The sequence below is a fragment of the Arvicanthis niloticus genome, chromosome 12, assembly GCF_011762505.2.
Source record: "Arvicanthis niloticus isolate mArvNil1 chromosome 12, mArvNil1.pat.X, whole genome shotgun sequence".
In the NCBI taxonomy this organism is placed as follows: domain Eukaryota; kingdom Metazoa; phylum Chordata; class Mammalia; order Rodentia; family Muridae; genus Arvicanthis; species Arvicanthis niloticus.
Genome location: NC_047669.1, coordinates 76581559 through 76593019, shown reverse-complemented (window position 1 = coordinate 76593019; position 11461 = coordinate 76581559).

Here is an 11461-nt window from a genome sequence, read left to right as displayed (position 1 = left end):
AGTTCTTTGTCAACAAGGTTTTCTTCATGTCTGATTTGTGGGGTCTGTGTTACTACACAAATCAGGAATCATCTTCTTGACCAGACAGAAGCCCAGTACATTATTGAGAAGGACTGTGGTGAGTTCTCTTTATAGAGTTACGAGAGTTAACATAAAGTGGGGCCCTCCTGATACAGCACACTGGAGAGGATGCAACATTATCTGTATACTTTTCTCCACTGTATATAACCTGAATCATTCCAAGCACACTCACCTGAAATCTCAGAAGTCTATGATATTGAGAAGTAAGACTGCAGATGAAATCGGTTGGGCATCATGCTAGGTTATGATAGATTTGAAGTCTAATAAATGGTCTCTTAAAGAGTCAAGAACATAGAGTGATTCAAAGAAGTAGCCATGTGAGGGTAGAGGGAAAAGTCAGAGAGTATGGCTAGGGAGTGACCAGGGAACAGAAGAGTCCCCTGGAAGCTTCAAAGGTTCCCTGTTTATGGTAGAACCTTGCTATTTGGACTTTCAGCATCCAGAACCAGAGGTGAATAAAGTCACTTCAAGCCATCAGGTGTGTAGTAATTTAGATAGAGCTCCTCACAGAAACTAGTTAGACCTGGTTCGAAACCCAGAAGGTTTTCAGTCTCTGGGCCTTTAGAGCAGCTGAAAGAAGGGAGAAGCTGAAGCCAAGAGATCTGAAGACATGACTGGAAAAGAAGTCCGTACATTCAGGTTACCAGCATTGTCTCCATATCCCACAAGCTAAAGAAAACTCTCAGATATAAACTGAAAGTCTGGGAGTGGTGTTCCTCTAGGTTTGAATTCTCTGTGTTCTCATGAAGAAAAGTGTATGACCACAAATTGACAGGGGACCTGCATTAGATAGAGCTTGATCTCAACAGCAGTAAGAGACTATGGCTGAGGAACTTCAATAATTTCAGTTGACATAAATCAAAGCCATCAATTCCCTGCCTTTGGGCTCTGATCAGCAAGAAATTTTCTGACTATAGTATAGTTATGAAAAATTAGAATTTGCCCTTGATGCTATCCTTATGAAATCCATGGCTTGGATCCAAATTCTGTTAATTTTCCAAATCTTTCTTTTGTAACTCTTCATCCTTGGACCCAGGAAAGAACCCAGACTCTCCTGTAGCATTTGGTCACTGTTTTGTGTCTTGACTCTTGTTATTCTAAAGCAGCTTGCCAGCCTGCTGTCCTCTCTCCAGCTTTGTTGTTTGGCATTGATTGGGGGATTATGCCATCTTTCCTTCATTTCTAGCTGGTCTGATGGCCTTTGCAAGCATCTCATGAGGAGCATGATGTTGGTTCACCCCACCACTCTTTTGATAATATTTTTCAATCAATTAAAACAGAACTAGACACTTCCTCCTTAAGTTACAAGTTCCTACCTTACCTGTTGGCCCTTCATCTCAGCTCTTTATCCCTTGGCCATGGAGTAGAAGTTGTGTCAGGTTCTCCTGGGGCTCCAGGCCCTCCAGGAAGAACAAGAGTTGCTCTGAGACCACATAAAGGTTCAACCTAATTTTCACAGCCTGTTTTCTTTCATCTTTAGAAGTAGTTTTATTTTCTCCTTTCTTGGTTTTTCTATCATTTAATTATCCTTCGAGTGTTCTTCCCAAAGTCTAATAGCATCATAATTTCTGAAATAGTAATATTTAAAAATTATTTTTAGTTATGTGTGTGGATGCACACACGAATGCAGGTACCTGTGGTGGCCAGAAGAGGGCATTATATCCTGTGCTGCCTACTTTATGTCAACTTGACACAAGCTAGAGTCATCGGAGAGGAGGGAGGCTCAGTTTGGAAAAGCCTCCACAAGATGGGGCTGTAGACAAGCCTGTAAGGAATTTTCTTGGTGATTGATCTGGGAGGGCACTGTGGGTGGTGGTACTCCCAAGCTGGTGGTCCTGAGAGCTATAAGAAAGCAGGCTGAGCAAGTCAAGAACTGCAAGCCAGTAAGCAGCACTCCTCCATCGCCCTCATCAGCTTCTGCCTCCAGGTTTCTGCCTTGTTTGAGATTCTACCCTGACTTCCTTCAGTAATGAGCAATGATATGGAAGTGTAAGCCAAACAAACCCTTTCCTCCCTGAATGCTTTTGGCCATGGTGTTTCTGCATAGCAATAGTAACCCTGACTAGGACAAATCCCCCGGAGCTGGATGACAGGCAGTTGTGAGCCATTCTATAAGGGGACAACTCAGGTCCTCTGTAAAAGCCATGTGAGCTCTTAATTAATGAGCCGTCTCTGCAGCCCCTGAAACAATACTTTTCAAGCACCCTTCTATGTATTTAATTAACATGGCTCTTATGAATAGATCACTTCCACGTCAGTGACCCTCCAAAATTAGTTATGTGAGTGTACGATTCCATTTTTAAAAAGGGGGGGTGTCTGTTATTGCTCAAGGCATCATCAGTATTTGACATGTGCAGAGATTCGTAAAAGAAGGAAGAACACTTATTTAAGCTGTGAGATGAACAGGTCTTGCAAGGTTTAATTAAACACAATTGAATGGCTGCAAAGAAAGAAAGGAAGGAAGGAAGGAAGAAGCAAAAGGAAAAGAAGAAAGAGAAAAAAGCAAAGCAAGGTAAGATCCTAATCAACTACAAAATGCCATTAGAATCGCTCAATATTAGTATTAGACTAGTCCTGAATTCATAGATCAATTCAGACAGTTGACACTTCGCGATTTGTCATTTTATAATTTTCAGACCCTTCTTGAGTTAAAGTACTTTTTTTGCTTGTGCATTTTTGCAGTCAACTTAAGTTTTCCTTTGGTAGCAAACACACATATATACAAACTCTTACACAGATACACACACACACACACACACACACACAGAGTTGGGGGCTGCCACTTTGGGGAAGGCAGCTATGCACAGGAAGAAGTTTAGAGGCTGAGGAAGCAGAGAAGATACTGAGGATAAACAAGGCACTGGGAGGGAGTGGGAGAGCAGGACTTGGCTTAACCACCCCGAATTCTGCAGTTCCTGAAGCCCTGAACTCCTAGTCTTGCAGTTTATGCAAATCAATGAGTTTTCTGGAAGCTTAGGGCAGTTTTCTCTGAGTTTCTACCTTTTACTTGTGAGAGAATTCTAGTAACATAACCTACACTAACTCGCCAATGAATGAGCCAAGACTGTTTTAAGCAGAATGTTCTGTCCAGAGTCACAGACCCCATCAGAACAGATACATCGAAGCAGCTCATAGCCTCGGGTGGCTACAGTGAGTTCTCTCTTTCAAGTTCAAAGACACCAACTCCTTCCCTCTGGACACCAACTAGTCAGACCTCCCCGACTGGGGCCACTTGCTGTCTGTCACCCTGACATTCTCTCCATGGAGTGGTGAGGGAATGTGAGTAATTTTTTTTTCTCTGCAGACATTTTGGGCAAGTGGAAGTCTCAACCTTGGCCTATGATCTATCAGATCCAGGGCAGAATTTTCTGGGAGCAGATCCCACTCTGAGCTCCTAGCCCCTTGCATCCTTGTGGGAGGAGACCACTCATCCAGCAGTTGTTACCTCAGTTCCAAAACACTGTGGCTGTGGGGGCAGGAAACACACAGCCAAGGATGCTCACACAGCCACAGGTGTTCACACACCCACAGTGTTCACACACCCACAGTGCTCACACACCCATAGTGTTCACACAGCCACAGGTGCTCACACAGACACAGGTGCTCACACAGACACAGGTGCTCACACAGCCACAGGTGCTCACACAGACACAGGTGCTCACACAGCCACAGGTGTTCACACAGCCACAGGTGCTCACACACCCACAGCCACAGGTGCTCTCACAGCCACAGTGTTCACGAAGCCACAGGTACTCACAGACCCACAGGTTCTCACACACCCACAGGTGCTCACACACCCACAGGTGCTCACCCAGCCACATGTGCTCACACACCCATAGGTGTTCACACAGCCACAGGTGCTCACACAGACACAGGTGCTCACACAGACACAGGTGCTCACACAGCCACAGGTGCTCACACAGACACAGGTGCTCACACAGCCACAGGTGTTCACACAGCCACAGGTGCTCACACACCCACAGCCACAGGTGCTCTCACAGCCACAGTGTTCACGAAGCCACAGGTACTCACAGACCCACAGGTTCTCACACACCCACAGGTGCTCACACACCCACAGGTGCTCACCCAGCCACACGTGCTCACACACCCATAGGTGTTCACACAGCCACAGGTGCTCACACAGACACAGGTGCTCACACAGCCACAGGTGCTCACACACCCACAGGTGCCCACACACCCACAGGTGCTCACACAGCCACAGGTGCTCTCAGAGCCACAGGTGCTCACACACCCACAGGTGCCCACACACCCACAGGTGCTCACACACCCACAGCCACAGGTGCTCACACAGCCACAGGTGCTCACACAGTCACAGGTGCTCACACAGCCACAGGTGCTCATACAGCCACAGGTGCTCACACAGCCACAGGTGCTCAGGCAACCTTGAGAGTCCTTGTAGGGATCCACCTTCAGACTCAATAGAGACTGGTGGTGATTCACAGAAACTCCAGGAATCTGAGCCAGGTCTCTGCTCTCCCTCTCTCACCAGCACCTGTCTTCTCTGTTTTTAAGGTGAATAACTGAAGTTTTCTTCTTAGAAATTCTGAAATTCTGTAAATATTTCCTTAATTTCATGCACGCACGCACACACACACACACACACACGTGCGTGCAGCCTCTCTCTGTATGTTTCCTGTGTACTTAGCTTCCTTTTCTCTTGCCAATATTCACAACCGACTCTCTCATTGTGACCATCTTTTCCTTTAAATCCTCATTCCTACTTACCACAGTTGTTCTACAATCCTCAGGACTCCACAACTTCCATTTCTAACACTGGCCTCTTTCAGTTCCATGAGTCACCATTTCTTTCTATGCACATCTGCAGCTGTCTTAGCATTGTGGACGTGGAGGACTCTGGTTTATGGTCTTGTTCAGAGATGCTCTCAGAGGCCGTTGAACCACAGCCTCTACTCTCATGGGTTGCAGTTGTTCTGTTCTTGAAGCTCCTCTGCCTTTTGTCCCTTCCCCCAGGTCAGGGGTCTGCTGATTATGAGCTGTCTCCCCTGAATCCACACACCATGAGGCTGCAGGCATCTGCATGAGCTCAGTCTATCTCATGCTGAGCAGGTGCCCTGGACAAGAAGCTGTGAAACATTCATCCACTCCCACTGTGCTTCACTCTGTTGAGAATTAACCCAATGCAATTTCTAGCTGCTGTTTTTTTTGTTGTTGTTTTGTTTTGTTTGTAATTCTTGTGTGCATTTCAAACTTGAAATGTTTTCAAACTTGCTTACAGCTTGTATCTGTTACTTGGTGAGGTTGGTACCATTAAAGATGCTCTATAATGCCCATTAAAAGAACAAGAACTAGGCCTGTATTTCCACATTTGGGTTAACTACACTCTCCTGTATATGGTGAGGATTGAAACTCCCATGATGCTCAGGCTGATCTACCTTCTATAAAAGAACAGGAGAAGGAAAAAGCATCCGTTGTTAGAACCTGTGTGTTATCTTTTTTTCCCCCATTGACAAGTTTTAAGGTAGAGAGGAATAAAGATCTGACTGGCTACATTGTATCTTGAGGCAATGTTGGAAATATTAGGCTGTATCCCCAAATCGCAAAGGAAAATCAAGCAAATGCGTGCTCCCTTGATCCCCAGAATGCAGTATAGTCACTAGGAGGTTAAACTCGGGAGTCAGATGCCTGAATTTCTGTCTTGCTTCCACCTGTTACTGCTGGATGAACATGAAAATTACTGAGCTTCGGTGGGCCCCCTTCCTTGTCAACTTCACTCGACAAAGTGGACACAGAGAAAGCACCGTCTTACTAGACTTTTAAGTACTTAGTTAGGTCAGTCGATATTGGTGTTATTGCCTCAAACATCTTAAAATGACGTGGTATTTCACTTTCTGGACTTCACGCGGAGACCTTTGTCCATGCCAGGGTCCCCTCACTCTTTTTTCTCTGTCCAGAAGAGAAAAGCATAGACCCCTCTGATATTGTCCACAGCAGCTGGAATCATGCACAGGAGAGAGGAGTCTCCCCAGCACTGCCACACCGTGAGGTACTCACCAGCCACCAGCTCAATGGCTGGCAGCTGTCTTTATTTTATTTTTTTTAAATCTGTGACATGGGATGAGGGTACCTGCAGGGACTGGGCTGGACACAATGAGATTAACTATGTCAGTTCTTGACTCACGGGTTTGCTGAGACAGTATGACAGAGTCCTGTGGGAGTGAGCTAGGGGTGGAAGTCTTAAGCCTGGGGGAGCTGGGGGGCAGCCTGAAGCATCCCTATTGGAAGTCCATTGAGTAGGTCTGGGGAGTTCTCGGCTGTGGTCCTGCCTCCTACAAACCATTAGCCTCTAAATCTGTCCCACTGGGTCCTGCTGAGGTCCAGCAGTGTCTATGTTATATGCTCATTCACCCCTTTAAGCTTACATCCGCCCCACAACCTGCCATTCTCGCTTTCTGTCTCCCCTCCCATCTTTATGTGCCATCCTTTTGTGAAAACCAAGTTGTCAACCACCTGGACCTTCTCTGTTGTCTCCCCCCCCCCATCCCCCAGTTATTGGATATTTTCTTTATTTACATTTCAAATGTTATCCTCTTTCCCAGTCCCCCCAACCCCCCATCTCATCCTCCTTCCCTACTTCTATGAGGGTGTTCTCCCATCCACCTACCCACTCCACCTCCCTGCCCTCAAATTCCCCTACACTGGGGCATTGAGCCTTCACAGGACCAAGGGCTTCTCCTTCCATTGATGCCCGACAAGGCCATCCTCTGCTACATATACAGCTGGAGCCATGGGTAGAAATTCCCCTCCAGGTGACTCGTTTGGTGACCCAGCAATGTGAGTGGCCCTTTAAAGCACTGAGCATAGACCTGATTTGTCACTGATCACTTCTTACCCCCTAGAAAGCATGACTGTGCTCCTCTATTGCCAGGATCCAATGGAACTAGCCATCTGAAGGAAGGACCAGAAAAGGTCCACCAGAAACTTGCTTCTCTAGTTGGTTCAATTTTAAGCACAGTGAACCCCTCGGGGGCTTCGGTGCCCTGCTCTCTGCTGATGCAATAGTTTCATCTCTAACCTTTGTCTGGTTTGAATTCACCATCTTCCCATGGGTGGTTTTAGGGAGCCTCTGGCTTCACCAGCCCTTCAGTGTTGTGTTTCTCTGGTCTTTGTCTCAGACTTGGCTTGTCACCCCGTTTAGTCTCCTGACTTCAGTAGCCCCCGCGCCCCCCCCCCCCCCAATCAGCAGATTTCCCTTATGTTTGGACCTTGCAGAGGGGTCTTGGGATCTGGGCACATTCTCTGGTCCCCAAGCTCTCTCTTATCGGGCAACAAACGCTGTGTGTGGGACAATTCCTGTTGATGGTGACTCAGCAGACTGGTTCTCCAGCAGAATTGTTTCCGTGTCCGTGTGGGTCGATGACTGAGCCTCAGCTTGGGTTTCACTGGGCGTCTGCAGGTGTGCTCCGGTTTGGTCAAGGGACTGTCAGGACAAGCCCAAAGATAAAAACAGCATGCTGATTTCTCACCTCCTGGAAGACACTCTCACGTTCTGGCAGTCTCTCCAGAGATGAGAATTTTCCTGTATACCAACCGTTGTTTGTTGAACTGATATTAAAACAAAACCAATTCAGATAAGACCTGGGAGCCCCCAGGGGCTCTTGGGGCAACCACACTGAAGTGGGCGGGGGGGGGGGGGGGCTGGGAGGGAAAGACAGGACTGCCAAGCACTGTGGTCTCTGGATTTCCCTTGACCTCTGAGGATTGACCTTTTCCTGATGGGTCAAGCTCCTCTCTCCCATCACACCCTGTGTACACACTGCCTCACCCTCAGCATTTCCAGGCAGGCTCTTCACCTGCCGCCCCCCCCCCCCCCCCCCGCTTCATTGTATATGTTTGGGGTGACCAGAATGGATCCCGGAACACAGCCCCCTCCTGGAGACAGAAGCGTATACACACACCTAGTGAGGTTCATTGTGTAGCGTGAATGCAGGTGTTTCAAGTACAGCCGCAGGGGCATTGCCAGTTAACAGAACCTTGGAGAAAGTCACACTGAGATGGCATTAGGAGATAGATAACCCTTTGCCTATCTACACTGGGGAAGAGTTTATCCCTCCTAGCTTCTGCTGTAGAGATGAAGTGTCTTCCTGTTCAGGTCAGTGCAAAATCCAGTTCCCATTGATCCCCCTTGTGACAGCCTTGAGGGGACAGCAACAGCGGGACTGCTGCTATCAGGACTCAGGGTTCTCTGTCTCCATCATTTACATTATAAATGGTGCTATCAGTCTGAGAGCTGAACCTAGGCAGTTACACACTCAGCAAGCACCGGGAACACGAGACAAGACAATGGAAGTGACAGAGACCACGTGCACTCCTCCCCTTTCCCCCCAGATTCCTTCCAGCCAGCTGAAAGGCAGTTCCTGACAGAAAGCACAATTCTTGTCAACACTTTCAAATTTTAATCTATTTTGCAGAAAATCATCTTTAAAGTGCCATGAGAAATTTCATTATAAGAAATATAAAAGTCCTTAAACTATGCTTAAGGGAGAGGTAGACCTGCATACCATTCTGGCGGTGACCAGAGAAGCACTGCCCACACTCTATTGTTTCACTGTTGTGGGGTCAGGAGAACAGTTCTTGATAATTGGATTTAAGATAACTTCTGGAGCCATGGCGAAATATAAGGCTGGATGCAACACATTTCAAATATGATTTCCTGAGTGCTTTTCCTACGGCTGGTTTAACCCCTAAACAGCTAAAGATTTACGAGTTTTAACTAATGGTCACAAAGTCCTTGAATTAAAATCTGTCTTTGTGGGCTAGAGAGATGGCTGAGTGTTTAAGGGTGCTTGCTATTCTTCCAGAGGATTCGAGTTTAGTTCCCAGCACCTACCTGAGGCAGTTCACAACCAGCTGTAACTTTAGCTACAAGGACCCTGAGACCCTCCTCTGGCCTTTGCAGACTCATATATGTAGACACACACATATAGATACAAACAAACAAACAAACAAACAAACAAAAAGCTTAAACAAAAGCTTAAAAAGACGACTTATTTTAACCTACAAACTATAGAGATTGATGTTTTCCCGTATTTCTAAATAGTATTATAATTGGTCACGATCTAGAAGAAAATGGCGCTACTTAAATGAATTATACAGGGTGAACTGAACAGAACCATAGAAGCAAATGGCATCATTTGAGAAAGTGCCTTTAACAGAGTCTCTGTAATCCTCGGCACAGTGCTGGTACTTGCCCATTGCTAGTGTTGTGTTTTATAAAAAAAAAAAAAAAAAAAAGATAAAGCAACCAGGGGTATGCTTGGTAGAGTCACAGTATGGTGTGGGGGGAGAAGGTGCCTCCGAGGGCCCATGCTGAGGCATCCCTTCCCACTGAGGTACCAGCCACAGGACAGTATAGTGTAGAATAGAGTTTATTTATTTAGGGCATGGGGAGGGAGTTGAGGGAGTAAAAGAGACAGAGAAAGGCCAAGAGAGATAGAGAGTTAAAGAGATAGAGAGATAAGCCATGAATTTGTGGAGGGGGAGGGGAACGGGGAGAGAAGGGACAGAGAGGGAAAAGAAGGGAGTAAGAAGAGCAGAGCTGAGAGCAAGAGAGAGAGAGGAGGGGGCAAGCAGCCCCTTTTATAGTGAGTCAGGCCTACCTGGCTGTTGCCAGGTTAACTGTGGGGCGGAGCCTAGAAGGAAAGCCAATAGCTAGTTTTCAGGTATTCCTCATGATAGTCATGTCAGAGAGCTGTTACGTTCATGCTTATCATTACTAAGAGAAGTGAGTGAGGACCTCAGTTTTAAGGAGCTTGTCAAAGATCGTCGTCCGAAATGTTTCAGCTTCTTCCCGACTCCTCTGCTAACTCCTTCATCCTTTTTTGATGCACAGCTAAGTTTTAGATTGATTACGATTCAGGTGCCATAGGGTAGTAGACAGATGACGCCCACTGAAGAGGAGAGGACGCACCACCATGCCATGGGAAACGCATGGAGAAGGGCCATTCAGAAGGCAGAGAGGAAGGGTGAGAGCTGAGGCTGAGAGCTTTACTATGGTTTGGGGGAAGGAATGATAGAGGAACTCGGAGTGGAGCAGCAGGTGTGGGACACTGGCTGGGAACACCCGCAGTGGGCTGTGGAGTGCACGGGTGTCTCTGACCCTCTGGTACCTGGTTCTGGTTCTGACTCAGCTGGAGAACGTCTGCCTTACCTCCCGCAGAGGAGGAGCGAGGTGGAGGAGGAGGTTCAGCCTTTGCTCTCTGACTCCTTTGCTCCAAGGCAGCTTTAGTATCTTTAGAATTTGTCTAACCTGGCAGGGCTGGTCCCTTCTCAATCTCTCTACTTCTTGCCTGCTAGTTAAGGCCCACATACCAGAGCATCGATAATACAGTTCTTGTTCATTATAAAAGAAGTAAATAGGGGCTGGAGGAGCTGAGCAGTTAAGAGCACTGACTGCTCTTCTTAGAGATCCTACGTTCAATTCCCAGCACCCACATGGTGTCTGACAACCATCAGTACTGGAATCTGATGCCCTCTTCTGGTATCTGAAGGGAGTGACAGTGTGGTTACATAAAACAAACAAATATTTTTTTCTTAAGTAAAAAATAAATATTGTTAGTATTTAAAAGAATAGAAAATAATAACACCCTCTGAGCCCCCAATTTAGCAACAGAATGAAATGGAAAAACATTCATCTGAGTGTAACCATTGAGCATAGACTTAGTTAACTTGTCATAAAGTCGTCATCTTACTGTAACCATCCCAGCAGGAACGGAGACGCCTTACACTTCAGTGATGTAGTCGCCATTACACTGGCTTCACTGAAGCATACAACCCCCTACTCCCTACCCCAGTGCCCATGCAGCAAACCCTAATTAAATGCACTGGGTTCTATACACAGAGTGACATGGATATAGGAAGAGAAGTTATGAAGACGAAGGCTTATGGGAGGGAGAGGGGGATACAAAGGCATACAGGAGGGAAAACTTTGATCAGGACATGTTCTGTGTATTATGAAATTATCAAAGAATACAATTTGAAAGTGTATGTAAAATGGTTCTTGTGTCCCTCCCTCCGCCTATCAACCGATTGAAACAAGGAACCCCAAGGAATTGGGATTTCCTCAGGAGGCTCTCACCAGGGAAAGGAAAAGCAGAACCTTTGGTGGCAGACAGGAAGACGTTGGCTCCCAAGAGAGATGTCACACAGCTCTGAAACTTATCAGCCTGTCTTACTGCAGATGGTGAGACTGGAGCTAAGACAGAAACACATCTTGACCAGGACAGCTTAGTTACAAATACCTCTTGCCCACTGTTCAACCTGAACATGTCTGGACCCCAAAATGGAGTCCAGGGTCACTGGACCTCTTTACTGCTGTTCCTGCTGTAACTTATGTTGAGTA